Source organism: Amblyomma maculatum, chromosome 10, assembly GCF_055883805.1.
Source record: "Amblyomma maculatum isolate TAMU_Amacu chromosome 10, ASM5588380v1, whole genome shotgun sequence".
Taxonomy (NCBI): domain Eukaryota; kingdom Metazoa; phylum Arthropoda; class Arachnida; order Ixodida; family Ixodidae; genus Amblyomma; species Amblyomma maculatum.
Window position 1 is genome coordinate 15,136,553 of NC_139353.1, and position 23,439 is coordinate 15,159,991.

Consider the following 23,439-nt stretch of genomic DNA (forward strand, 5'->3'; position numbering starts at 1 on the left):
AGCGAACTGAACAGTGCCGCCGTGACACATGGGAGAGTGCGGAGTGAGGGGAGGCAATTAGCACGACCGCTAGCTGCTCTCCTGGGAGAAGACAACAAGAGCGATCTTGAAGACGCAAAACGGAGAGAAGCATGAAACTCTATTTGCGAGAGTAGGCGGAGGGGTCGAACTACCACGTAAGTGGAAAAGGAAGCTGTCGAAAGACGATAATGGAGGCAGAATATACTCAAGCCTTGTAGACATGAACTCGACGGAGTCGAATCGAGTTGCGTGCGAAAAAAAAACAAAAACAAAAAAAAAAAACGCGTTCGTGTATTCGCTGTCGGGTCGAATAGAGTAAGAGACGGAGTGAGTCGAATTGAATCGCCTGCGGGATTTAGGTTAACTCGGTCGACTCGCTTCACGCCCTACAGAACAGATTTCGTGTGGACATCAACCGGGACGAGTCAGGATGATCTTGCTCATTTCAACACCGACACGACCCGGTCCCGTCGGCTTCTTTTAAACACGCGGCCTCTGTAGAAACACAGGTTCTGAGGTATTGAGCGATTAAAACTGCGATTCCGGTGGAGGGAAAGCTGAGATTAGTTTTCACTGAGCTGTCGTGCGTCACTACACAATGAGATGAAATTCAGAACAGCGGCACGGTGTATACGGCTACTCAACATATATGGCCGCGTGAACATGGCAGTATGTCGTTGGCCCCATTTAAGTTCGACGTGTAAACTCGTTGCATGGTAAAACGAACACATTATCTACGTTGATGGACAAGTATGTTTGTTTGCTTTCGGGTCAACTTTTAATGTATACATTTTCGGCCAGCAATGCAGCACCGTTGCAGAGTGCATATAAGAGCTGTGTATGAGGCTCCCGCTCTGCAGAAGTAACGCATGCGACTTTTGTTCGGTGTACGTGCCTCGTTCAATGATCAAAAAGACAATACTTGCTGTTTTTTTTTTTTTTTTTGTGCCAAATGTTTGCAGGTGAAGCGAGGGCTAATACAAAAAAAAATAATGAAAAGAAAAGCTGCTGAACAGCCATCGGCGGCAGAAAAGCGAAATTATCACAGACCGGTACCCCTCTTAGCTGAATGCCGGTTACTTACTTCCTTTCAAATTGGACCATGTCCTATGTGCGCTCGACCAATCACAGCGTTCGACATTCTTCAACGCTTTCCGCCACCGATTTGATTATTTTTCATTATTATTTACACAGTACTGCTAGCCTCTATAGGTGAGGCTGTAAGCAGGAGCGGGAGACAAAAAAGACAATGTGATCTGCATGCGTAAAACAAATCAGGGCACAACAAGCTGCTTTCACAACCAACTTGATAGGTTTGAGCAAAACGGCGTCACCCGAGCAGACGACGCCGCCTCCCTCTTGCGAGCAGAAGATGGGGACGAAAAGTTGTGGGAGACTTCGTTTAGAATTGCCCGCGATGCGTAGGCCGTTAATGTTTGGACATAGCAATATTGTACCAATCACACATCAAGCAGCAGCGCTTGTTCGCTCCCTGCGTTACAAACTCCGTAATTTGAAAATAAGTTTTAAAAAATATCTTGTTTCAAACGTTTGGCAGCTGTTGTTTATTCCCCTTTGCTTACCTTCAACCTGGAGCCCTACCTACATTCTCGTTAAGCTGTACGATCGTTTGTTAGTATTTTGTCATCACGAAAGGCGTTGGCGTATTTGTATAAGCTGACCCCTTGCTTTTGTCTCTAGCGCCGGTGTGGACGATCGATGCCTGATTTCTAGACAATATGCGTGTCCTAATATTTCTGCGGGCACTTTAAACGTTTCTCTCTCCGAGCGGAAATTAAATAAATTCGCCCACTGAGATTGCCTGAAGTCCACGTCGGGAGCAGAGGTAATTACTCGAGGTTCAATAGCACATTAAGATGATCTCTGTCCCACGCAGTATGTGTATGACTTTCGCTTTGGTGTGGCCTTCAGAGGGAGAGAGGTAAAAAAAAAAATGATGAAGGCAGCTAGGTGGGTGGGCCCTATAAAGAAGATGCATGAAAGGCTAAGTTGTCGCTAATCACCGAATATGGCGAAAGAAAATTACCCCTGCGACGCACATCCTTACAGAAAAGACCACCATGAAAATGCGGTTGATTGAATTTAGCTTTCTTCGTGTATGGTTTCGTTTTCTGTTCGCTCTTTGTTACAAACACAGTGTTTCCCGAGACAGTGTGTACGGATACACAATCAATCAATCAATCAATCAATCAATCAATCAATCAATCAGCCAGTTTATTTCCAGTTTTCTTTACAAAAAAACTGAGGGCGGCAAGATAAAAGCAGGCATTACATCCAGGCTACCAGTGATAGCCACGTACAGAGCTCGCGACGTTAATCGCATGTAGCCCTACTTCACGTCGCTCGCACAACACTATGTTAAAACACCTTCTCGGACCACTCACTATTCAGCATTTGAGGGTGCTATAGTAGCCAACATTGTGGTGAATATAGCCAATCATGCGCATCTGTGCTCAGCTTAATATGATCTGTTCGAAGGCTAGATACCATGCACACTAAAAATTTTTCTCTCAATCGGTTGAGTATGACAGTTCTATCGTTTTTTACGATTTTAGATGGAGGCGAAAAAGCAAGGCGCCCGTGTGCTCTGCGATGTCAGCGCACGTTAAAGAACCCCAGGTAGTCGAAATTTCCGGAGTCCTTCACTACGGCGTCTCTCATAGCCTGAGTCGCTTTGGGACGTTAAACCTTACAAACCAAACAAACCAAACCAAGTCTTCTGGTTCCTGCATTAATGTAAACTGTAATGGCGCCGATTGCTGATAATACATTCTTTTTTCCTCCTCTTTGTACACTTACCTACACTCATGTTTATTTCCTCTGGGAGTGGGGATGGGGAAAAAAAGTAAACTTTAACTCCCATTGCAGTATACTGATCCTAATCATCTCCCAAGAAAATTGCGAGTCGGTGTGGATTCCGCCAGGCTGACAGCGTATGTATGCATATGTTGTGCAGCCCTCAGTCGCGTGCCAGTGATGTAAGGTAGGGGCACGTGGTCAAAACGCATATTGTTCCTTTACATAAATGGCGTGACCCCTACTCATCGTAGGAAACGAGACACTCGCAAGCAGGGATCGGAACGTCGTTTCCTATATGGCGCGGACTTCAGGGCAAGCCTTTTTTTTTTTTTTTTTTTTTATCCTCGAATTGATGGCGGTGCTGGCATCGCCTCAGCAGGTGAGGGCTATCGAACAATTATGATATGCAAAATTAAATGGCACTGTCGGTTAATGCCGTTTAACGCGCGTCATCTGTGCTGCGTCAATCAGTGGGTGGAAAGGAGGAGCAGGTTAATTTGTTTTATTATGCTGTTAGAAGTGGCTGCTAAATAGAGGAAAGAAATTGACCCTGATGAGAAAAGGGAAGAGGGAGTAAGGAGAGAAGAAAAGTCAAGAAGTAAAAGAAAATGGCCAGGGAGAAATATAAGGAAAAAAAAATACAGACCATTAAAAAGTGGCTGTTTTCCACGTGTTGGGTTTCGGGCTGTTTGGAAGAACGTGAGCGCATCGTACGGTTCAGTTTGACAGCGTGCGCGTCGCCGCCTCATTCAGCGTTTTTCCGGCCGTTTACTTACCCGCTTTTTCGTATACGGGGTGCAGCCTGCGAGAAATGATTCGGCAGACGCACCATCGACGAAACTAAACTGCACCATTTGTTTTCCGGCGTCTCGTATAGTAAGCGCTTCGTTTTTCGATCTCCGGCGAGCGCATGCAGCCTTCACGAAAGAGCGATTCAAACTGGATTTGGATGGAGACCAGACATGGCAGTAATTGAATTACAGTAATTAAATTACTCTAATTTAATTACCTTTTACGGAAATTTCTAATGTAATGAATTACGTCTTCAGTTTGGTAATTTAGTAATGTAGTGAATTACTTTTTGGTAGTAATTTCGCAGCAAAAGTAATTAATTCCTTTCTAAATTACCTTTACTAAAGTGCGCCATCACTCCTTCAATAGACTACAAAGTAGAGTGCGCGAAAGCAGGAACGACGTGCTGCAATCCGAAGCCAGCGTAACGGATTGGCAGAAGGAGACAGAATTGAGCAGAACTATAGTCAACTAGAATACTTTGGAGAACAAGTTGTTGTTTTGTTTAGCAGCTTTACTTAGTTTTAGCATTTATGGAAACTAGAAAGTAATTTCGAAGTAATTGAATTACTCAGTAGAAGTAATTGTAATGTAATTTCATTACTTTTGGGGAGCAATAATGAGTAATGTAATTTAATTAATTTTCTGCGATCTTCAACAAAGTAATTAGTAATGTAATTTAATTCCTTTTCAAAAGTAATTTTGCCATGTATGATGGAGACTATTAGGCGGATGTATCGCTGCGCCAGCCTTTTCTAGCTGAACTAAGCGATATTATTTCGCCTCGTTTATGGGTGCGAGTCAGTCGCTGTTCATTGATTTGAAATCTTTTCTTTGTCTTTTGTTGTCGCTGCTGCTGCTCTGTGTTGTGCCTATACGTTGCTGGTCTCCCAATACGTCTAGCAGCGCGGTGGATTGGGTTTTGAGAATTTTATGAACAAATGCACAATGCCGGAGTGCAACGGGTGCCATATTGACACAAGGTGCGGAGGGAAGCCATATACGCTCTATATAAAGGCAGCGAATAGGCGCCGCTCCTTTCAACAATTCCCGCTTGATTGAATTATTGAATTAATGTATGCAGTCAATTGATGTGCCTTACAGGAGGTTGGACGAATATGGATGTGTTGCAATGGGCGCTGCTGATGTTTATGATGATGATGATTCTACTTTCAATATTCGATATTCATTGAAATTTTCATTCAGTGCTCTAAATAATCTGTATTGAGTCGCAAAAGAGAACGGAGGGCATAACCTGTATCCTCTTGTGCGTTCTTGTAACTACGTATTTAAAGAAGTATACTGAAATTAGTGCGGCTTGGAATTGGTTTGTTTGTATTTATTAAATATTTATTTAAGCTACGTCTTGGCGGATGCGGCAGGCTCTTGGTGAATAGCTGCTCACTGTGTCTTGTTAAATGGGCTGCTTAATTAACTTACTACTAGAAAAAGTTATGATGAAGGATATCAAGGTAGCCTTAAGCTCGCCTGTGGAATTTCATTATAGTGTTCCTCGCAAAAGCATTAAATGCCACCAAAGAACCGTTGTTTCTCACAGAGAAAGAAAAAGCGACCGCTTCACACACGCACGCGACTGCGTTTCCATTCATATACATGCATGTAACGAATAATACGCAATATTGTCCGCATCTGAAGTTCTAACATATTTTAAGCTACGCAACGAAGAATTCCGGGTGCATTTATGTACGCTGACTGTGCATATTATATAAGCTTGATTTTTTTTTTTTGCCCCCACCCTCACATGCACGACGTAGACGGCATCCTGAACTGTACTCGTAAACAGCAGTTAAAGAATCTTCCCTGCTGATTACCTGTGATGAAGTAATCCTTATTCCCGTTATAGAGAGCATAGCTTATACATGCTAACGTGCGCAGTCAAATAGCTGAAAAAGTCTTGTGGCGTCACTAAGTAATATAGCCCCCATCTTCCCATGCAGCGATGATCTTCACGACCTCGCAGACAGCATTTGTTGTGGTCAGTTTCTTTCTGTGGATACTGCGGATAATCCACCTATTATTATTTTTTTTAATATCAACTTATTTTGCTTTCGTCGTACGTCGGCCGTGTGCAGACCCCTTCCGCGTGCAACCGCGAAGACCGACCAGAGCACTCGGCTCACGAGAAGACGACGACTACTAGCCGTCCTCTTCTCCAGCAACGGTCGCCAGCGAAGAAGCCTTTGGAGTTTGCTCACGACAAACAGTATGCGTTATACGCGCACGCACACTGTACGCCCAGCCGTCTTGCGCGAAGATTTGCGGTGCCGCACGGCCCATGTCTCCCTCGTGCTCCCAACTTTTCTTCCTCTCCAGCCTCGTGCTGGCCGCGCGACCGCTCGCTTAGTCGAGGCGACGGAGGAGACCGTAGCGAGCTCGTGGACGTTCTAAATAAATAATAAAAAAGAAGATATGCACATATGCCCAGCTGCTAGACCAAATAAAGGAAAACCGCACTCACGCGCACGACGCCGGTTTTGGGTTTGAAGAAAGAAAAGGAGAATAGGAAACGCAATGTCCACACGTGGCGATCCCTCTCGAAGCCTCGTCGGGGCAGGCGCACAGCATCAGCGGAAGCAACCGTACCCCCAGCGAGCCAGCGCTGGGCTTAGCGACGCGGCGACCTGACCTTGCCAACTATCGCGCCGAGAATAAAGAGCGCACAGAGATGAGCTGACCGCTTTCTTTTGTCGCCTTCATTTCTGGCCGTACAGTTCATCATCTTCCCTCTTTGTGTGTCCCCGGTCTTCTTCGTATTCTGCGCGCCGTTCGTCAGAGGACCGTGCAAAATCGTCACCTCGCGGAGTGGTCACGCGCTCGCGTTCGAGACCCTGTCTGGTCATATACGCGCGAGGTGTCCTGAGGGCGAGTGGGAGAGGTTCGTGCATGGACATCGTCAAGCGTTAGCGCGCTTTTGTGTTTGCGGGATGATGTTTTGTGCGTTTTTGCTGTGTATCCCGCAAACCTTTCCATGTTTGCCTTTTTGTACGTAGCCATATCTCGTACTGGGCGGCAACAGCAGTGTTCCGATTTCATGCTCCGTGATTTCGATTGGCGGATTCCACTGTGGGGCGTACTGTGCATGCGTGATATAGCCGAATTCATGTACACACGCTCAGTCGAGTTGTAAACGGTGAAAACATCTGTGGCTGCATGGTGATATAGGATGATGCACAATGTTATGTCCAACTGCCAGATGCGACGAGGCCCGCCGTGATGTCCATGCAAGGTTCCCGACGTTCAAATGAGGTGTGAAGCTGAAACAGCACAACTTTTTAAACGCAAAAGCGTTTACTGCCCGCCATCTACCATATCTCCTAAAACAAATAAAAGTTAATTGCCAGATCACGATGAATAATTCACAAACGAGCACTAATTTGTATATCTTTTCTGTTTATATAGGCGGTAAAATAATCATGGCGCATGCTAGAAAAAATGCTGAAGTGACCTGAATCTCAGTGATTTTCTGTGGATTTATACTCCCCCCAGTTTCAATGCCATTAACCCAACTTCTAAGGTTGTATTGAAATTATCCCTCTAGCGCATCTGCCCTGTTTTCAGCCACTCGTGGCGAGGAAGTTCAATTAATAATTAAGTGGCAGGCAAATCTTCAGAATATCGGAATCCTCATTTCTTTATACAATGGTTTTAGCATATGCGCGGTCTAGTAACAGCAAATAAATTATTAAGTTACTTTCCATTCGTTACAACAGGTTTTACGTGTAATAAGACGTCCATATCTGACTACAGTTTGTGCGAGTTGTTTCTTTAATTGGTTATTCATTCACTGTACTGTCCAGCGCTGTCATATTTTTCTTATTTGTTTCCTTATTGGTTCTTATCTGACTTAACAGGCTCGCAACAATTAATAATGTCGCTGGTTATGTTGTGTTTACTTCTGCTATTTGCAGTGATGGACATTGGTTTTACGGGATGCGGCTGTGCGGAAGATAAAACTTTTATTTTTAGTTTATATTCATTTCGGAGGGTGCATCATGCACCCTTTCTCCTTGTTCCAGGTTTTTGAATAAAACTTGCCAATTTGACATCGTGCCCTTTTGTTAATGACGAATGCAAATGATCATGCGTAGTCATGCGTAATTAATAACCTGCACGGCTCCCCTGGTCTTCTGCATTTCCTGTCCTCAATGAAGTTACAACTTGCGCAGGAATTAGTACAAACTTCGAGAAACGGTATTAGTGTTATATCGAGTAGTGACCGGCGAATTCATTGTCATTATCATGGGACATCGCGCAACATGTCGCGGATGGAGAAGTACATAGCACACAAAGAGACCAGCAGCATCGAATTTTCTCACAGCTACATGTGGGCCGCTGCTATCCGCCGAATCCAACACAAGGGAGCGCGTAAGAAAAGTATAACAATAAGTTTGAAGCGCCTGGGGCGCATCGTGACCAACGCCACTCCGCAGTCGTCGGCCGGGTTTCTGGGAAGAGAGAGAAGCCCCGCGCAGAGACCACAGAAAAGAGAGGCCAGATGCAAGGACCGTGCGTGGACACATTCCGCAGAAACTGTCCCCCTGCCGCTGCTGTCTTCGTTCGCAAAACTGCGCTCATAACGGCTCCATCGCCGAGCCGCTGCGCCCCTCTCTGTCTCTTTCTCTTTGTTTTTTCTTTGCTTCTTCCTACTCCCGTTTGATGGGCTTTTATTTATCTCCTCTCCTTCTCTCTCTCTCTGTGTCTCTCCTGAAAACAACGGAGAAGACAAATGCTCCCTCTCAGGCGACGAAGCTTAAAAACGGGCATTCCTGTCGCGGCTTGTACCCATGGGTGACGCTTCACGTGCATCCGGTCCGAAGTTTCCGTAGCTGCTTTATTATTATTATTTTTTTTATGTAGTCCTATATGCTAGGTTCGTCGTTTCCCAAAGAGAGGTATCGCGAACATTTACGAGAAAAGAAAGTGACGTTGCCTTGCGGTGTGTGTATTTCTGCTAAAAACTATAACGGAGCTAAACGTATTTTGAATGGCGGCAAAGTTGAGACATTGAAAGCGCGTGTGAGTGCACATAGCTTAAAGGAACACGGTAGATGTCGCCATCCAATTTTCGTCCGTGTTTAATATCTATTGTCGGGTGCATTTTTTTTTTGTTATGCTTTTTTGACGGTCGTTGGGTGTCAGGATATGTATTAAGTTCCGATACGTTTGTAATTAAAACAGTATTTTTTTTGAAGAGGACAAGCTGTCGGGCTAGTTGGTTTTCCATAGTTTTTACCCCCAATGCACGATTCGAACTTCTGACGTTGATAATGAGATCGATCGCTGTTTGGCGTCGATAACGTGTATTATAAACTGATATAGATAGTATGATACGCGCGCAAAATAAATAAATAAGCTCCTCGTCTGCCGCTTCCTTGTGAAAACTACAAGACTGCAGTACCCCAGCTTGTTTTGGTGCCTTATCTTGATAACGCTGATTTTCAAGCTGGTAGGCCTAGCTGTTAGTTGTGTATGTAATCGTCATAGCAACGACATGCATTTTCATTCTTTTTTTTTTTTCCTTTCTATTTTCTTCTGTTTGTATACTTTTCCTCCTTGGAATAAAAAGGCTGGCAATGCGACTCGTAAATTACAGATCGGTTTTCTTTCAACCCAACGGCGCTCGTGTGCTTTGTTTTCATCTCACTAGATGGCGCCACTGCGTGCGCACTACACCTGACCTGCGCTGCCAGCACGGCCAACTAAACGCGTCATGCTCGCTATATACGCAGTGAGCAATACGCACGCACACTTATAAAAGTGTCTAATAAGTAGTCTCCGGCATAAGAAAAAATTTCGGCCATGCTGCGTCGTTTCCAATCGCTTAAGTATCCTTAAAATTCTAAAAACTCTCTTAATTGTGACTCTTGATGATGGATGGAAGAAATTTGTGCAGCGCTTGTAACTGTTTCTTCAGGCTTGGAAGAACACCTTAGCTGCGCTGCACGGGTATGGGGAGGGGCAATTGAAGAGGTAGGTAGGGCAAGAATGATAAAAAAAAAATGAAGGTCTGGGGACGCGGCGCAGTGGGGCACACGGCATCACGGCACAAGGATTCACCAGCACACATGAACATGGTCCAGCTGAGTATCAACTACCGTTGATGGCACTTGCTGATGTAGGTTGTGGTGCGAGTTGCACAGACGTTGAGTTCTATAGGCGATTTTCCAGACCCGCCTTTTCAACATATCGAATTAAGACACTAAGTGCACTTGTTATCTTAAAGTAGACGAACAACCTCGCTAATCGCCGCGCGTTACGCTATCATTTCTTGCCTGAGCTTTACAGAGCTTTTTCATCAATCATTTGTTTCTTTGCCTTAAACATTTCATCACGCAGACAAAACAAAATTTTAGCTATTCTCAAAATTTTCTCCACGGCAATCTAAAATAAGAAATAACTACCCCTAGAAAATTTGTCTGTAAACTTCTTTCAACAAGGTCTTTAGATCGTTTATATAGATATATGACCGTACATTCTTGGGCTATTTCTATAAGCAGATTTAAGACGTTTTATGGATCGTCTACACACCTATAGCATGTGGGCGAAAAAAAAAAAAAAAACGAATGGGATACATATACATTAGGCGATAGATATCCTACAGGTTTTTTATAAACAAAAGGAATGAAGGGAACTGCACAATTTTGTCGCTATATAGTAATATAGATTTTTATAGATGAAAACAGTTTATCTAAAAGATGGCCGTAAAGACGGTAAAAAGTCTACAGTATATAGAAAATTTTTATAACATGATAGACGGAACAATATTTCTGAACAATTCTCTAATGCAATCACTCAAGGATTAAGCTTCGTCATGTGCTCAGTTGTAAGACGAATCTTCAGCTGATAGCATTAAGTTCCCATTCATTATGTAGCCATGCGTATTTGGCAGTTAGTGGCTCGTCGAGCGACTCGTGATTGCTCGGCAGGGATGTGACGTCACGCGGAGTTGAAAATTAAGAAAATATCATACAATGCATGGTTATAAAGTCTCAACGTGAGTTAAACGTTCCTTTGTCACGTAAAACTGTGACGCGAATTCTTTACGCTGAAAAGAAAATTTTGATAGGATGCGAATGCAACCTGGGACCGCTGCGTAGAGAGTAGTTAAACGCGGCCTTCTACGTCGAGGCACGCTTGTTGGACCACGGCCCGTCTCAATGGAGAGCGCGCTTCTTCTTACGGCCTTCCCAACGGGGTCGGTTTCCCTCTCCAGCAGCACCTGTGTGAAGTCGCCACCACCTTACCGCGCTCCCTCCATGCCCCGCTCGCATTAATTGCAACCTCCAAGTCCTCACTTTTCAGTCCTTACGGTTTATACGGAGACCGAGCAGTCAGCGTCTGATATTTTCGATCTATGAGGTATAAAATGCAGATAAATTGCAGATAAATTGCGCCCCTCCCCTCAGTACGACTGCATGGTCGCATGAGCCTCCGGATATACTGGCATCAAAGCTTTCTGCCACTAATATTGAGAAAAGAAAAATATACGTCAAGCCGTGTGAATTGTGAAAGGTACTAAGCAGTGTGTAGGATTATGCACCTGTGTATGTGTTCCGTGTCCTCTTCTCTGACTGCCGTGTAATGCTTGACGCATTTTTGCAAGAATTTCAAACCAACTCTCCCACCCGTATGCGCTTAGCGACCGCCGCCTGAACTAGCCTAACATAAATAAGCATCGAACGGCCGTTTGCTGAGAAAGTGCAGATCGCGCATTAAGCTGAGCTCTTGGAAAAAAAGCATCTTGTCCACAACTTTTCAAGTTCGATTCCGCCATCCATCGTTTGCAGCGTACGGCGCGCTGCGGTGCGCGACACCTATAACTGTAACTGACACTGTAGCATAGTACACCAAGTATGCACCGATTGCATTTTTATTCTTTTTTTTTTTCCTTTCACAGAAGAATTAGTACTTGCACACGTGGCACGGGCGGTAGTATTGGCGTTCGCGCAGCTGGTCTTCTTACATCATAAAGTAGCTGTATACGCCCGGCCGATTCTCTAGCTGGCGTGCACGATGGCCGCATTTTCTGTGATTCTTAGCGTTATACAGAAGCCAACCTGTGAGAAGTAGAAGTATAAGCTCACCAAACCCTTTCTTAATCTTGACCTCCCTGCATGTTTTATCTGCCCTAAAGCGCAGGCGCACTGAAAAGGCGGTCGTCAAGCACGTCAATTAAAAATTTTGGGTGGCTGTACATAGTGCCAGCGTCACACACATATAGCGGCACAGAGCTACACTCAACAGGCCGTTCCAAAATATCTGCACCATATGTAGATAGAATATTCATCGCAACGTACCGTTTGTAACCGTATCTGTATTTTTTTTTTTTTTTTCTTTTTCTCTTATTCCTTTATTCGCCCCAATATAATGAAGCTTATAGACATTTCGCCCTCGCCTAATTTTAGATCTCCCGCTCATTGCAACTGGCGCTTTGGTCCCGTCCGCATCAGGTGTGCTAAAAAGTCCCCTTAGTTGGAATTGCGCATTTATCGGAATGAATTCTTTATGGGTTTATTCCCGTTCGAATTGTCGAATTATTGGCACGCGTACGGAAGCAAAAATTTAACATAACCCCATGCACCTTCTTATAATCGCCAACAGTCAACAAGCGCAACGTCGAGAGGTCTGCGTCTCTTTTGTGTGTACGACGCCGTGTCACCACCGAGATATCGCAGCAGGACACGCGGGCGTCTTCGTGGAGAGGGTGCCGGGCCAGGGGCGAGCAGCGGCTAGCTAGCTGCGGTAGCTGCGGCGGCGACCGGAAGCTCGAAGACCAGCTTCCGGCGCCGAGTCCTCCTCCCGGTCACACTTCCTTCCGCTTCCGAAGGCATCCGGCGGCGTCCTGAGAAGCGGCGTGCGCTGGATCCCGTCTCCTCTCCCTCCTCTTTCTTGGTCGTCGCCGCCGCCGGCCGCGGGTGTTGTTGATAAGGGAGATCCCGAGAACAACTTCAATGCATGAGGCCGCCGGTTTTCGTGTATGCGATGTTCGGGAAGGCTCAACCGCTTGGAGGTTGCGGTCTGTCAAGAAGTTCATATGAGCACCATAAAGACAGACGGGCTCCACGGTGGAGACGCGAGTCGCATGACAGCCTCTTTGCATCCAAGTAAAGCAACTCGTGGCCGTCTTATTGTACACCTAGAGCAGAGAGGGCGTATGACCCTGCGTATACTTTAGAAGCGCTTTGTGAAAATAATATCGAAGCTTGTTTTGTTGCTTTCTCTTTCTTACCTTTGCGTCCCTCGCTCATGGCGTTATACACGTTCATACCACGCATTCAGGTGACGTCAGTATGGAATAGAATTGTAACGGTTTCGAAAGATTAACGTCACTTGCTGCGCAGCCCTTCATAATTTTGTAGTCATACATACACAAACATGTTCGTTGTTGCCAGTGTTCGTGTTCAGCACCAGCGCAGTGCACGTTTCCGTAGTATTTCCATTATGCCGAATTCCACACTTCCCCTCAACATCGCGTGTCCGAATAGGTCTCCGCACAGCTGAACAGTTTGGGAAGTTTTTTTTATTATTATTATTTTCGAGCAACGGCGTTTTTTTTTTTTTTTTAGGGGGGGGGGGGGGGGGCAGGATTTGGTTAATGCGTGACCGATCTGCTAAATGGCGAGCGTGATGCAACACACAACAGACTAGGATAACAGGTCTTTTGTGAAATTGCCTGGTGATTTCTATATATTACGCACGTTATAAAGCACAGCTCTCGCGATTAAATTTATTGACAACTGAAAAGGCCAGACAGCATTCAAGACAAGAACGGAAAGCAACGCGATGCCAAAAGAGGTAACAATCAAAAGGAAAGTTATAGAGTAGGTTCAACAACCATGAAAATGAAATCAAAATGAAGGAGCTCTGCGACATTGGCTCCTTTTGTACAGTTATGACGTACTGGTGAAGAAAATGCACTGAGGAGGAGCATTCATATGTTGCATGTACAGCTGTAGACAGAGTTTGCGTCTTTGCCTCTCCTACGTTTGGCTTACGGTCCGAAGCTAGGGGGTGCTAAACGGGCCGGAGCCCTACTATATACGCTTCGCGAAGCTTTAGTGCTTTTTTTTTTTTTTTTTTTTTTTTTTTCTTAACGCGAAGCATATGCCGCTTGTTCGTCTAAAAAGCGTGGCCAACTCAGAATTAAAAAAAAAAAAAAAAGACGTGCTGGTAAAGATACGCATGGGATTTCGGAAGGAAGCTGTGACGCAACCACTAGTCGTGCGTCTTTCAAGGGGATGTCATACGCTTCCCACTATCGGCTAAGGATGTTGGAGGCTATACTTTGCGAAAGGGATTCAATCTGACCTCATTACGAGGCGCGAGGTACCCCCAATTCTATGCCGTTCATTTTAGTGCAGATGTCCGGCTAGAAGTAAGACAGATACTACGTCTGGGCTTCCTTTCCCCAAGTCCAAACCAACTAAACACGTTTCTTTGCCAAACTCTGTGTCAGTCTCTCAATGCCGAAATTCGGGAAATGGAAAGGTTGTATTAAAGACACTATCATGTCTGCTCTTAAGATGAAATCCCCCTTTCTTTTTCTTTTTTCTTTTTTTACATAAAGATAGGAAGACGCTTGAGTTTCTAAGGTGTAAGCGCGATAGCGCCTTGAACACCGCCTTTCCATTCCGCAGTTTTCTTACATTGAGACACTGGCGCAGAGAGTTCAGCAAAGTGTGAAAGTTAGTCCTTTAGAGGGTTTGATTGCTGAGGAAAGAATGCGCACTACCTGTCTCATTTCTTGGTCGACACCTATAGCTACACTTACTTATGAGCATGCAATATAGTGGAGGTACTACATGCAACGGTTGTCGGTTCGGATCCCTATTCGAACTAGCTTCCAAATGGACTGCGTAATGGATGCTAAATCGGAAGCGAAATCGTACACCAACGCTGCGCAAAAAATAATAATAATAATAATAATAATAATAATAATAATAATAATAATAATAATAATAATAATAATAATAATAATAATAATAATAATAATAATAATAATAATAATAATAATAATAATAATAATAACAAATAAATAAAAGTCAATAAAAGGAATCAGTTATATGAAATCACGTACTTATTTTTTCCGATACGTTTTCTCAATTTAGGGTCACGGCAACCACGATGCCTTTTCGACCCAACAAGCTGTGTGCGCTTTTGCTTAGAAGATGTGTTCTTATACGATTTCATGTGCTTTCTGCAGGAAGTATACTGTCTTTGGCGAACGTATACGCAGGTGACGGGGTTTGCTTTTCAGCTGCGTTTCCGAGCCCTTATAAAACACCCTTAGTCCCAAAAAGAGACGACATATGTTATCTGTATAACAAGAAAGGACTTATAACTGGAGCGATGGCGTAAGTGTTCCATTACGTGGCTAATGAACACATCCTGTTCCTTACTTACTTTTCGGAGAGAGGTAAGCTGATATTTATTGAATGAAATTGCACTTAAAGAAAAACACCAGGGTTCATCGCGACAATGACAGTGCGAAAATAATCCCAATGCAAACATCATCATCACCATCAGCCTGACTATACCCACTGCAGGGCGAAGGCCTCTTCCATATTTCTCCACTTAACCCAGTTCTGTGCTGGCATGCATCCACTTGACCCCTACGAACTTCTTAACCTCATCCGCCCACCTAACTTTCTGCCGCTCCCTGCTACGCCTTCCCTCCCTTGGAATCCAGTTTGTTACCCTAGCTAAGCGACCATCGGTTATCCGCTCTTCGCACTACATGTCCTGCCCATGCCCATTTCTTCTTCTTAATTTCCACTAGAATGTCGATAACTTGAGTTATCTCCCTGACCCACTCTGCACGCTTTCTCTCTTAATGTTACCCCTATACCATTTTTCGTTCCATAGCCCTCTGGGTTGTTCTTAACCTAGAACTCTTTTGGTTAGCCTCCACAACGCTTTGCCGTAATGTTGTATGTATACGTACGCCCGTGAACAATATAGTTTGCGGGATATATGTGTCCGTGAAATAAAATTTATCTTTGCCTCGTTAGTCAGTCAGTTGTTATAGTTCCGGCAGATGCAGCACCCATCCTCTCGTGACTAAAACCTCTTCTCTTTAAACTTTTTTACCCCATGCACTGCCCAGAAAGATTTTTTTTTTCTCTCTAACATGATTATGTCCCCAAGTTCTTGATATTACTTGGCGAAATTTTGAGAATGCCCCTAAGATAAGGACAGGATAATATTTAGTTCAATTACCCTCATATACCGCCTGCATTACTTCGAAAACTAATTATGAACTCGTTTTTGCGCATGCTTACCGCTTAAAAATCGCTGAAGCATGGCAAAGTGTACTTGAGAGTTAAGAGACAATATATCGCAGAGCTGAGACTGTATAAATAATACTGCGTGAACTTCCTTTCTTCAATATACCCATTCTACCATCTATAGGAAAACGAAAGAACAAAGTGCATGCTTTTATTCAGCCGTCACTCAATGGTAACTCCATTGAATTAGAGCGTGAATTTTCGTGTGTTGCTCCGTCTTTGCAGCTACATGCTCCAAGCGACACCTGCTGACGTATATGTGTAGTGAGATGTGCGTCAGGGCTGGTTCGTTACTGACTTTGTAGTACTTGAAACCAAGGTTTACCGGAAAAAGTGGTCGATCCGTGGCTCAAAGGCAGTTGGTGCTCTACGGAACAAGGTTGAAGGGAAATAATTTTAGAAAACTCTTCCGTACACAGTTTTATTGACCTAAGACGCCTTCGTGCAGCCATGTTGCGAAATTCCGGCAGAATCAATTTTATCTTCACTCACTTCGGCTGTTCAAACCATTGAAGATTCGCTGTCGACGTCATGAGGGGGCCGAAAATCAAGTAAGCCTGCCAACTAAGAATTCAAAGGAAATTGCATATAACCCGGATACTTGACTCTCTCCACTTTACAGATCATCTCACAACCAAAATATTGCTTTAGATGGTAAAATTAAACTAATGTTTGCAACAAATTTGTTCAAATTCATTCATCAGATTTGATTATTTTGAAAAATTTATCCAATTACATTGAATTGAGATATCTAAATCTCTCAATATCTCAACTAAATTTGCAATATCTCAATTGTCACATTGAGCCGCGAACCAAAAACTGAGAGTTTTTCTTTCAGGACCCCTTCGCGGCTTTCGAAAGTATACGTGCGAGCGCGATTCCTTCGAGGAGGATTGCTTTCGAGGCAGGTCGCGCCACCTATCGCCATTCATTTGAGGCAGCGGAGCCCGATTTGTGGGACCCGGGGCGCGGAGTCTGAACGTTCGAATCCGGACATTGCGTGGAAAGCGATACTTGAGAGCATATATGCTCCTGGCCCAGGACGATATGCGAACGGGCTCTGATGACAACGGGAATGCACGTTACAATAGATTTTCAGCGGGCGCGTTATTAATTACCTTGTTATTTTTTTTTAATTATTATTCAGTGGTACCGAATTGCAAGACCGAAACGTTATTTTCCAAATGCATGTCAGACCGGATACGCTTAGGTGTTTGCATACTTATGGCATAAGTTCGCAATTAAATCTGCAAATGAGACCTCACTGCGTGCTAACTTTATCTGAGTATTGCTAACTTTATCTTGAGTGAATTAATATACATTTTTTAGATATCAGCATTTTATTTCGTTTCTTTCTCGAATTGGACCGCTCTATTTCTGCGTCAATTGTGATTTATTCATTGATTTATTCTCTTTTTTCGCGCACATTAACATTATACTTGGGTGGTGCGTAGGATTGTACCAATCGAACCGGCCATTTCTAGCGCATAGAAAGTTCCACAAGCAATTAGCGACATATAGATGGTGCGTTGTTTCCTGGTCAAATATGAGCGCGTGCATGGTGCTGAATTTTCTTCTGACCCATCTCATCGGGCTCACTCATGCACCGAAGGTAGCTTGCAAGCGCTTCCGAATGGGCGATGCTCAGTCCAACTTTCCTCGCCCACTGTTCCTGTATGCGAGCTTAGGAATCGACAGCGCACGGCTACTTCGATACTATAGCTTCGAATCGCTGACCGGGAAAACGTCATATCATTTTGTATCCTTTGTATATAAATTTATATAGGCTCGAAAATTTCACTAGTAAAGATTTATATGTGTAAAGGCAGAGTAATTGATGACGGTTTTCCAAAGCAGTAGCATGAAGTGGGTGATAGTTAATATGTCTCGACATAAAAATAAAGAATGGGCATATACATCTAGGGCAGGTATAATCACGGGAAATAGAGACAGTCATGAGAGAGAAATTGGATGGAATACGTTTGACTGGCCCTTCTAAATAATAAACAAGAACTAACCATTATCACTGCGACGTTAAGCATGTTAAGCATCGTGTACGCGATGTCGATATGCAAGTATATGCAGTACTCTCCCATGTCCGTGGACAAAGCTTTGCGGGACTGAAAGTAAGGCAAATTAACGAGTGGTACCACGCTAACAGTGAGACTGAGAAACCAGTTTGTACGCAATTGGGAGATACCTTTTTGTCTGAAATTAAAAACTGGAAATGGGCATGGCATGTAATCAGGTGAACACTGACAGCCAGTGGTCTGGGAGGGAGTCGCAAAGTGTAATGCTAAGGACAACGCATGCAAACCAGGCGCGGCAGAGGACCAACTTGCTTTATTTATTGCAGTACTGGTGCCGCTGCTATAAGCATGTCATCGTAATATAAACCATATAAACCTTGTTATACGAACCCGTTTCCCTAGGCGTTTCTCCCCGTTCGTCAAAGCGCAGGACATTGCAGCATTTTTGTTTTCTGGCGACACAAGCCTCACGATATGTCAATAAAGACAATTATTGCTAAACAGTGATCTGCTTGCCATCGTAGTTCTGGAAAATGTTTTTATTTTTTTTTTTTTATTCTTTGTATGAGTTACGATGAGGCAAGGGGGCCGATATATAGAGCATCTACCCGCTGCACACTGCCGCGTGCGCTACAAATTAAGTTACGTCTCAAATACTCTCAAAGCACTCAAACACGGAGGTATTATTTTCCTTTCTTTTCCTTAGCCCACTCGAAGGACCCAATTGTATGCAGCCTTATATATATATATATATATATATATATATATATATATATATATATATATACTTCATATACTTGTATGCAGCCTTATATAACTCGCTGCTAGGTATGTGGTGTTTAACATCCAAAAGCGTCTAAGGCTGTGAGAGACGGTGTAGTGGAGGGCTGTGGAAATTTCGACCACCTGAGGTTCTTTAACGTGCGCTGACATCGCACAGCACACGGATGCCTAGCTTCTCGCCTCCAGTGAAAAGCGGCCGCCGAGACCGGGATTTGATGCCGCTTCCTGGGGCACAGTATAGTCGGTCGCCCTACCACTGCACCACCCCGTCAGGGGAATTCGCTAGTTATGTGCGCCGTATATATAATTGTGTATAAACATACATATACATCGAAACACTGATACTTATATATTGCATAATTTTAAGAGAACGCAAAGTGTGGCGCCAAATGAGAAATGTTCGATCTACATTTTCTTTGTCTTTATTTGATATATTTCGCCCTTCTCTTCATGTTCGCTCGCTGAGGAGCCGCATGCGCATTCAAGTTGTTTTTCTTCGAAGTTGCTGTCAACGGGTCATCCATCTAGGTCATATACGTATGACCGACCCCACAGAGTGCCTTTGAAGAGCCCTCTTGCTCGAACGGCCAAAGAAAGAAAACAAGAAAGAAGCACCGAAATGTAACAGCAGGAAAAAAAAAAAAAAAAAAAAACGTAAATTAGATGGAGAAAAGGCTGCAAACTCCGCGTTGTCAGCGAGGGTTAAAAACGAGCGACACTTGGGCGTAAGTCGCCGCCCGCGCAGCATGTGGGAAGAAGAACAGCAAAACTGGGAAGCAAACTGCAAAATAAAAAGCGCAGTCCAACGGACAGGGAGAGACAATGAACATATCTGCCAAGGCGTTCACTCTGTGACGCATGTTGTTCACGAACGAACAAGCGATGGGAAAGGAAAGGTTAACGCATTACGAGACACGCAACGAACGCTCACGCAGTCGGCATGAGAGCACAGCTCGCCAATTGCGACTTGGCTCAAGACCGCCTCCATACATCATGTAGCCATTGTCGGGCCCGGTTGGACAAGACGGCGACAGCCCAGGAGCAGCAGCAACTCCTGCTCAAGACCCCCCGTGGATGCCGATGAGCCGCTCTCGGGCGCCTCTAATCACGCACTGATGCTCTATTTGCGCACAAACTGAATTCTTTCACACACACACACACAAAGAAAAGAAGCACTAGCACGTGTGCAGAAAAATACATCGGTCATCCGCTGTGGAGGTCGAGATGTCCTCTGGAGGTGCAGCTGTGACTGCAGAAGGCTGTGCACAGATGGGACTTGCGAAATGTTTCGGGGTGAAAGCGTCCTGTAACGACAAAGGAAACCAGCAGAAGCTTGATCCGTCGTCAACGCTCGCTCTGTATTGGAGTTAGATGAATAAATCAACGCAAAGGCTGGTCCTGCCAGCATCGTGCCGTCACTGCCAAGGAACAGCGTCCTCACATGCACTGGCACTGTCCTCAGTGCATGTAGGCGCCGCGGGAAGTCGCACTCTGGTGCTGAGAACTGCTTGGGATAGAAGTGTCATCCTGGTCTTGAGCAAGCGCTGACAATAGTAGGGAGATGCGGACGTCTGCCTTCGATGTATTCAACCGCTTGGGAAGCGCACAATCCACGTGAACGACGCCAGACGAGCACATCTCGCAGACAGGAACCGTCAGATCTGTCGCGACTGGCTCACTCCGTGCACGAAAGATCCGTCGGGGTGCCAGTACCTACCTGATTCGGGCTTACAGCGCCTAGCCCGCCTCCCTCTCCGGCGCCTGTGGAATAATTAACAAGAAAAAAGAAAGAAAAGTATTCATAAACACAGCCCTCAAAAGAGAGGCTTTCCGCTCTCCGGAGGCTGTCACCCTCTTTCTCACCTTCTTCATAGTTATTTTTCTTTCGCCTTCTTTTTGTTTATTTCAAGTTTTAAACGACCCGCACTTTTCACCTCATGCGCTGGGTTGCAGTTAACGGAGTTTCGTTCGCCAAGCGTGGTGATGACGACGTCGGAGTGCGACGCCGATGACGACTAGCCCAAGTACAACAGCATGTACGCGGCTGACGGTTCTCTCTCTTCACCAAACGCACGGTGCTTGAAAAGGGCCTACTACATACACCTCTTCCTCATCTTTCCCTCGCCACGAGTAATGTTGTTCGTCCCTCCTTTCCCGCTGTTCCTCTCCTTTCGCTTCCCTCCCTCCCCGTGCAGGCTAGGCAGGCAGCAACCCTACCGTTGCCAGTACGTCGCCGCCAACTGGCTTCGGGAATCCCTTACCCGCCCTCGTTTCTATGCGCGTTTTGCTGGCCGGGTGTTGTGTGTGCGTGCGTGCGCTTTTACCTTCCCGTCGACGCACTAACAGCAGCCGGCGCGGCCCCCGCGTCCCCTGCTGCGTGACACGTCGGTGCGCACAACAGCTTTCGGGTTGAAGGGGGAGGGAAGGGGGAGGGGGGTGTCTAGCTACTGCTGCGGCCGCTGCTGAAGCTCGGGCGGGGCGGGTCCTTGTTTCTCAGCGACACGTGGAATCGAACCAATCAGCAATCGCCCGCGCCTCTGCCCCTCTCTCTTTCTATCTTCCTTCCTCCCCCCTCATGCCTTTGTAAAGCTCATTCGTGTCGCCCCTTCCCCTCGCTTCACAAGCGTTGTACAGCGTGAAGATTAGAAAAAAAAAAGAGCATGGCGCTCATGCGTTTGTGTGAACCCGCCACCGGCGAGAGTTTGGAAGACTGAGTGATAGCGAGCGACCTAAAAAAAAATAACTGGAACACTACAGCTAGCGAAACGAGCCGGAGGGGTTGAGAGGTGAGGTGAGATCGGTTTGAAAAGTGCGGCCGATGTGCCGCTTGCTTCGGGGTGAGAAGAAAAGTGTGGGACTGGACACGTTCAAGGTAGCTGATAGGCGTCCTGGCTCTGTCTGAAACTCTTTCCCTCTTTGTCAGGCGTAGGAGAATGTGAGGGGCGGTGGTCAGGACCGGGGTTCAGAAGGAGTGGGTGTCTGATGTCCGTCTTCCTCAATAACGGCGGAGAACTTGGTGGAGAAGATGAGGTAAAGACGAGAAGGAGAGGGAGGGCGTAGGGCAGGGTGAGAAGCAGTCGGAGCCTTGTGACTGGGTTTACCTGTGCTGAACGGTGAGTTCAGTTTGGGCCGACACTGTGTCATTGGGTTGGCAAGAGAGGGGGAGGCCGCCATGGCTCCATGGGGGGCAGGGAGGGGGGCTGTTTTACCCTACTTCTTTATATATTTCTCTGCCCGGTGGCAGATTGTTCTTTCTGTCGTATTGAAGAGAACGAATGCTAGTGGCCGATTGCTAGGTTTAGATTTTGACTGTCAAACCTCCTACTTTGCTTTTTTATCTCTGTTTTAATTTTCTCCTTCGGGCTGCGATAGACACTGAGCTCTCCTCCCTTGCTTCTTTTCCTCTTTTTTTTTTTATGAATCACTGTCCTCTCCACCAAAACTGTCGTGGGCCGTTTCTTCATTTGCCGCTTGCGTAAATTGTTTTCGAATGAGACTAAGATTGAATGGCCCCATTTTTATATATACATATATCTTTATTTCTTCTCGGGAATATGAACGAAGCTACTCGACCTAAAATAGGCCGACAACAACCTCTTTTTCGTTACCTTTCTTGTGGCCGCGTGTCTGGTGACACCCAGACGATTACGTATCGACGGCTGGTTTTGCGGCCTCCTTGTTGTGTGTGCGAATACTCCCAGCGGTGTTATACACTTCTGTAGCTATTTGCACCTGTTATCCTTCAATTTTAAGCAGGTTGGCGGTGAGGGACTCGGGATATGCAGGTGAAGGAAGCCAGATCAGCAATCATCGAAGCCAGAAATATCAGGTTTCTTTTTTTTTTTTTTCGTGCACAAGCCCTGCTACGCGCATTCTCTTTTTTTTTTTCTTTTTTTTTTCGCCGGGCCGGCTATGTATCCTTCTTCGAGCAACCGCTCGAAAGGAAACTCGCCATCATTGGATTTCGAACCCCGGCTGAGGCAAGCGATCGGCTTCGCTAGCCACTGCGTTAGGCATGCACTGCACCATCCGTGTCAGCCGGCAGCCGGTTTGATCAAGGGCCCCTAAAATGGTACTTCCTCCGATATTCCAGTGGAAGAAATCCATGGACGCATGGTCTTGGTGAGTATATACTATATTCGAGCCAAATTTAAAAGCTTTTAGTGGAGCCGGTAATTTACGAATAATTTTTAAAAAGTGCTTCTGGCGATCGCTCGCAACCGATTAGGGCGACACGTTTCCCTCGCGTAAACCTCCTACACGACGCAAACCTCCCCTGTGACGTCAATGAGGATTGCTGGATGCGCCCCCTCATTGGGCGCTCCTAAGCGATGCAAGCGGAACAAAACCATAGGGCGCCGTCACGGCTTCTTCCCTTCATTTTTTTCTTCCGTGCTGACGTGCATTGAGTTGAGAAGGGAGAAAAAGAGAGTCATTTTATTTTCGGCGTTAGTGACGCTAGCGTACAAAAGTTTTCTTGAGGAGAGGACTGACGGGACAACCATTTACTACTCGCGTGCGTTTGCTAGTTTTGGTACATAGCTTTTCATAAGCCCATTCACGTTGCAAGCTGCAGCCAATCTTCACTCTGCGCTGCGGATGCAACCTTCATCGTCCCGCCTGCTGTGACATAGTTGCACTAAAGCTTCTAACAAAGTCAGTGCAATGCGTTTCGTTAAGGCTGA

The 23,439-nt window shown here is 45.4% G+C and overlaps 1 long non-coding RNA gene and 1 pseudogene across 2 annotated transcripts in view; one reads left to right on the plus strand and one right to left on the minus strand.

Moving 5' to 3' along the window:
• Window positions 1-23,439, plus strand: part of LOC146175657 (BCL11 transcription factor A-like) — a 553,058-nt pseudogene that overhangs the window by 118,776 nt on the left and 410,843 nt on the right. The gene's annotated exons all lie outside the window — the stretch shown is intronic.
• Window positions 19,390-20,974, minus strand: LOC146175658 (uncharacterized). Its single transcript, XR_014701450.1, has 2 exons — window positions 20,618-20,974; window positions 19,390-20,515 (listed from the first exon to the last, which is right to left on the minus strand). It is a non-coding gene; the product is annotated as an uncharacterized LOC146175658 (long non-coding RNA).